This window comes from Numenius arquata, chromosome 12 (assembly GCF_964106895.1).
Source record: "Numenius arquata chromosome 12, bNumArq3.hap1.1, whole genome shotgun sequence".
NCBI classification, from domain to species: Eukaryota; Metazoa; Chordata; class Aves; order Charadriiformes; family Scolopacidae; genus Numenius; species Numenius arquata.
The window spans coordinates 29,622,925-29,628,958 of NC_133587.1; positions in this window are offsets into that span (position 1 = coordinate 29,622,925).

A 6,034-nucleotide genomic window follows, 5' to 3' on the forward strand; every position below is an offset into this window, starting at 1 on the left:
ATATTGTGTTTTTAGATAAGTCAAGTTGATGACTGAAGAATAAGTATCAACTCTCAATCTTACATGCATAAGATGACACACTGCCAAAATTCAAGCTCTTTGACTGCATTACACTTGTTATATTTTCAAATACCATTAATGGAGCTTCAGTGCTGTCATAGAGATAATCAATCAGGTGACGGATGATTTGCCTTTCAACTGTGCAAATGAATGCAATGGATGTCTATCATAAATGTTTCGGTATTTCTGAGGTTGTCGCAGTAAAATACTCTTTTCAACTGAATGCCTAATTGTTTTGTCAGAGGAACGAATGTATCGTTGACAAAACTTGAAACATTTTTTCCCCTAGCAACCTATATAATTTTAAATCACAAACATTAAGCCTATACAACTGACTGTATTATATTGTTTTCACAATATGCTGAGTGCCTGCTGACAATCTACCATGAGCAATTCTGCATAAACTACTGTGAGAAAACTTTTTCATTCATTTTGGAAATTACAAACTGTTTGGGGTTTGGTTTTTTTTTTCCTTAGGGCATGTATTTTTGCTCTCAGTGTGAAATTATCAGTCATCTATGATCTTACGATTCAAGATGGGAATGTAACCAGGTAAAATTGCAGAAAGAATATGTAGACTCAGCCAAACTCATAATCATTCTGTTTGCTCTGCATCCACTGTATTTTGCACCAGCAGACTCCAAGCGTTGGCTTTTTACAGCTAGCAGTTAACTTGGGATGCATGTAAAAAAACCTTTCAGTAACAAAATGTTAATTAATAGAGCAATTCTAGCTGCAGATCAGTCAGCTATTTTGCAGATGCATTTTAATCTTACCTTGTATGTCTGTGTAAGGTTTGTAAAGCAATATAGGGTCCTTCAGTGTTGAGGATGCTTGAGTATTCACCAAATCTTTGTAAAAAAGTCACTCCCAGTGTCCATAGCAGGCAGGAACTGCTATTTACATAGGCATTAATGAGCCTTTCCAGCACTTTTCTCCCTTGCATGCCATTTCTCTGCCTGGGTTACAAGTGCAAAGACAAAGTCCCAATGGCGCAACTGGCAAAGAATCAAACACAGAGCCATACCCCTGATCTCTAGTTCAAGACACAGATCGTCTTATTTTAATCCATTTGTTGACGTCTCATACTTTTACAAATGAAGTTTTTCTTCATTTTTCCATTTCTTGGTGATTTTCTGCTCAGTGAGATAATATCGAAACCCATAAGCTTTTCAGAAACAGCTACAAATAGTTCTGCTTTATTTGATCTGCAAATACAAGCCATTATGCATAGAGTTGGTTGAGGGTTTTTAACATTTTGGTTTCATTTTCATTCATCTTTTTTGCCTTTCACTTTGGAGCACAAAACACCTGTATCATGTAAACAAGTGATGCAAGAAGATCACACACTGTCTGTATGTATTTAGAGGGCATAGCAAGTTGGTTGCTTGTGAAATGCACATGGCAGTTCTTTATTCTGGTTTATTTGTTTTGATTGACATTATTTCAAGTTTTTTTATCATGAGAGGTGTTTAAGAGGAACTAGCTTTTGTTTTTACATTATAAGGCGAAGATTAGGCTCCCCGTTCAGTGATTGAAACAAAAAATAGGCAGAGGTTCGAGTAGTTTGCTTTTATGCTCAAACAGTACAAAAAAAAAAATCCTTCCAAATTTCTAAAGTGCCTGGTGGCTTTGCAATGGGAGATATAACCTTATGCTTCTTACAAACAGTTCAGGTCAACCTCCAGCAGCAGCATATTCCTGCCAGGTATTTGCTTGGTGTTCTGCAAGGACCAATAGGCCAGTCCCCAGCACAGAGGTGCCCTCAGCACCCAAACTACCATTTTTGTCACGCCTGTGAGCAACCTGGGCAGCAGCGAGTGATGGATGAACAGAAGAGTGACATAACTTCCTCATCCTACCAGTGGTCTTGTCAAGTTAGGACTGAGATTCCTCAACAGTGGGAAAAAACTTGTGCTACTGCTCCCTTCAGTCACACAATTGCAGCTGTAATTGCAACGAGTGCAAGAAGGCCCATACAGACTATTATTAAATTTCCCTTAAGTCTTCATTTGGGCATAGCGGGACTGAAAATAATGTCATTTAACTATGTGCCTCAGAGCACAGCACAGCACCAGTCTAAGGAGTGGTGCTTTTGCAATTGTCCTCTAAAAATAACGTTCTCCTCCTGACCACAATCTGTCTTAAAGTAAATTAATACCTTGGATGGGATTTCTCAGCTGAGAAGCAGAATTAAATACTAGAAATTCTCATTATATTTTGTTGGGTTGGTTTTTTTCTTCATCTTTCCCATTTTCATCCAAATTACATTCAAGGATTTTGCTAATGCAGGCATAAGTAGCAGAGTTACTGTCCTGCTCTTTCTAAAGAACTCAGCATTGCTGTACTCAACTTAACTAAAGTAACTTGGGGAGCAAGTCAAAACTAGAACTAATTTTTACTTGAAAGAAGAAAACAATTACTGCTTCCTTGGTGATAGGATGATTCCTTCCTCACAATGCTGAAATAGATTTAAAGGAAAAAGCATCTTCAGGTAGATTATAGAAGCCGTAAAGATGTTTGACTTTTCAGACAGCAGAGCCAGAATAAAAAAGAAGTAAAAATATCCCCAGTTGCCTGTGTGGTAATTATAAACACACACACAGAGTAAGCTTCCCATTGCTATCAGGCCTCCTCTTGCCAACTGACCTATCTGGTCACCATGAAGGTCCTTTCATGTGATTTCTGTATGAAGTGTTGAGGTGTTTTCTGAATATTGACAATGGTCTCTTTGTATGCGAGCGGAGCAGGGTATACTCTCAGTCAGTCAGCTGATAGGGGCTATCAAGAGAAATTATTTTAAAGTTTTTTCCTGGGTTGAAAGTTGGAGAAAAGGCTATTGTTAGAATTTTATAAATAATTTTTTTCCTATTCAATATAAAAAAGGAAAGAAAAGGAAAATTAATCATAAAACCAGTAAGTTACATTTGAAGTTAAGTAGCTATATTTTAACCCCCACAAAATTTCCTGAAGTATGGCTTAGTTCATGGAAAGAAAGATAATTCTTCCAACAGTATCATGTGCTTTTCCTCTTTCTAGAAACAGAAACTTTGTTTGCTTTCTCTAGGGAACCCAATCTAATTTTTCTCTAGGGGTGCACAGGGTCTATGAATTCAAATGGACCAAGGAGGCCAACCAGTGTTTGGGTATCCCTCACCTCTCATAGGAGTGAAGAAATGAGTGACACTGCCAAAAAGAGAATGGCATAAGGAATCTCACTGACCTGTACAAGTGTCTTTTCACAGAGTCCAAAAGATCTTTAGTAATGAAGCCTGGGTACTGCAATAATCCTGCATCCCCCATCGCCAAGGAGGGAGCGCGGTCAGCAGGGTGAAGGTAGGGATACATGCCAAGCCCTCCCACTGCACCCGTGTCTATCCTAAGACTATTTAGCAAACAGCCAAAGTTAGCTGGGGACAAGTGCTGCTCTTGCCCACAGCGTGTCTCTTATCCCCACCCGCTGAAAGGAATCCTGCGCTTGGCACCAGATCGCTGGTAGCACAGGGTCACTCCCCTCTGCTTGTTCCTCAGCCCATTGTAGTGCCAGCCAGAGCAGAAGTCAGCCTATGGAATTTGGATTTTGGAAACTAAGCAGCAGTAATTCAGCATTTTTCCTGCACTCTCCAGGAAATAGGTCTTTCTAAAGCATGGGGGGTGTTATTTTAAGTTTTGCCTTAGTGTCTGGTTAGCAGAAGACTTCATCTGTTCAAGATCTCAGGAACTCTTTTTGACCTCAATTAATGCTTTGAGGAACTAAACTAATAAGTGTTTCAGACATTACTTTACCATCATGGAAATACATATATATATTAAAAACATGTGCTTTGCTAAAATGGTCTTGGAACAGTTTCTGCATGCCTCTGTGTCCCCTTGGATCATTACTACCATTCTTTCTGTGCTGGCATTCCAGAGCTGCTGATTCACAGCCTACATCTGGTTCTGTAGCGTTCTTGCCAACTCAAAGCCTGATGCATTATTTGGACACTTAACTTGCTCGAGTCATTCTCCCTCTGTCACCGACTTGTTTGTTTTAACATCCTGTGTGTTATAAATACATTTCTCCAGGGCCTTTCCTCACTATATTCGATTAGACTATTTTGTTTTTTAGAAATGAAATGTTTTCTTCTCCCTTTCCTTCTTTCTTCCTTTGGGCTCCTTTTTGCAGTTGAGGCCAAGACGACAGTTGCTGATACACATACGGAGGCTGCTGACTTCAGAAAGGCGTGGGGTAGGTGAGGAAATCGGCTTGGGAAGGGTGGCCAGGCCCAGGATCAGGATCCAGCTCTGTAAGCTGTCACTGGTGAGAGAGAAAACTGAGCTTTCCAGACATGTTACTGTGAACAGTCGCTTGGGATTTTTGAAATGTAACATCAAGATGTTTGTAGACCAATGTATAACCCAGTTGTTTTATGTTCAGTTGTATCTGTGTTAATTCATTTATAGTTGTTAATGAGTTTGAATTCTTCTGTCATGTAATACAACGACAACATGTGAGATCAGACAGCAGCTGAGGTTTCTATCTAATTTGTAGGCTATAAGGAAGCTGGGAACACTACAACAGTGACTACATATCACTACATGCATGCCAGAAAGGATGCCCTTCTTCAAATTCCTGCACTAAGTCATGTGAAAAGTTAAATGATTTGCCATCCTATGGAGTTCATCTCCTCTCCATCAAAAGTGATCAAGATCCCATCCTATTGAAATCACTGAAAATTTGAAAATAATTTCAGTGGATCTAGGATTACTTCCAATAAACATATATCCCTTGCCTTAACCAAGGCTGTTTTTTCCTCTCCAGTAATTTTGGTGAAAATTCCTCATTCTTTCCTCATAGCTGCTTAGGGTATGAGTGACTTTTATAGAGTGACGTTTCCCCCTCTGAAATGTTTAATACGGGTGGCAGCTGTACAGCCCTCTTCATCAACGCACTTCGCAGCTCTTATTTCCAGCTTTGCTAGGCAGAAATAATTTCCAAGGGTGGGATGTGAATTTAGTGTCCATAGCCTTTCCGTCTTTTTCTGTTGAAACTCAGTTACGCTGCCAATGTGGTCGTGCATTTGGTGATAAGGGCAACGTGCACCAAGAACAGGATGGGCAACCTCCTAAGACATTTCACTACAAAACTCTTTGTAGAGTTTTTTCAGTGAGCGCTGGCTGTTGTCCAAAAGCCAAACCAGCTGTCTTTCAAGAGACCTAGCTATAAACCAACATAGAAAGCCACCATTACTGACTTATAAGAGCAGTCATGTTGTATTTTGAATGGATGGAGGTGGGCTAGGCATTGCCTGTAGTGGTCGTTGTCCGTAGCACAAATAAGCAAAACAATCCAGGCTGAACGGGTCCCTGGGTTCCTGCAATGTGAATATTATCGGCTGCCCCCAATTTACAGCAAGATTTGCAACACCAGGGTTTTTTTCTCCAACCCATGATTCTTGGAGTCTGACAGTTATGTGGGAATTTTTACTTTCAGAGATTTTCTTGCCGAGTCTACGCTTTACTGGCCCAGAGCCAAAGGGCGCAACCTGTGGGGTTTTTATTCATTTTCAACCTGTCATGATTTTTTTGGATTGCTTGAGCTCAGCCTAAGGACTGAACCAATAGAAGTATATGGTAAGATGTATTCTTCAGATTCAAGGTGTTAATTGCAAGTTAACTAAAGCAAGAAACAGATTTAAAGCTCCCTGGTCTGGTTCCTGTAAACTTTGCGTCTCCGTCCTGTCCTGCTTCCTTTCTCTGCCTTTCTCTTCCATGAGTACATGCCCTCAGTAGCTTGACACTGCTTTGTGCCTCACACCACAGCAGCAGAACGGCCGCTGTGAAAGGACAAACCAACCTACTGAGACCCATGCACCAAAGCTTTATTTTTAGTAGGGTTCTAGGCAACTAGTCTGAAGTCAGCTCAGAAACCTGTACTGCATCGCAGACAGGAGCTGAGTTTCTCAAGAAGCCGTGCATAGCCTTTCCTTACATG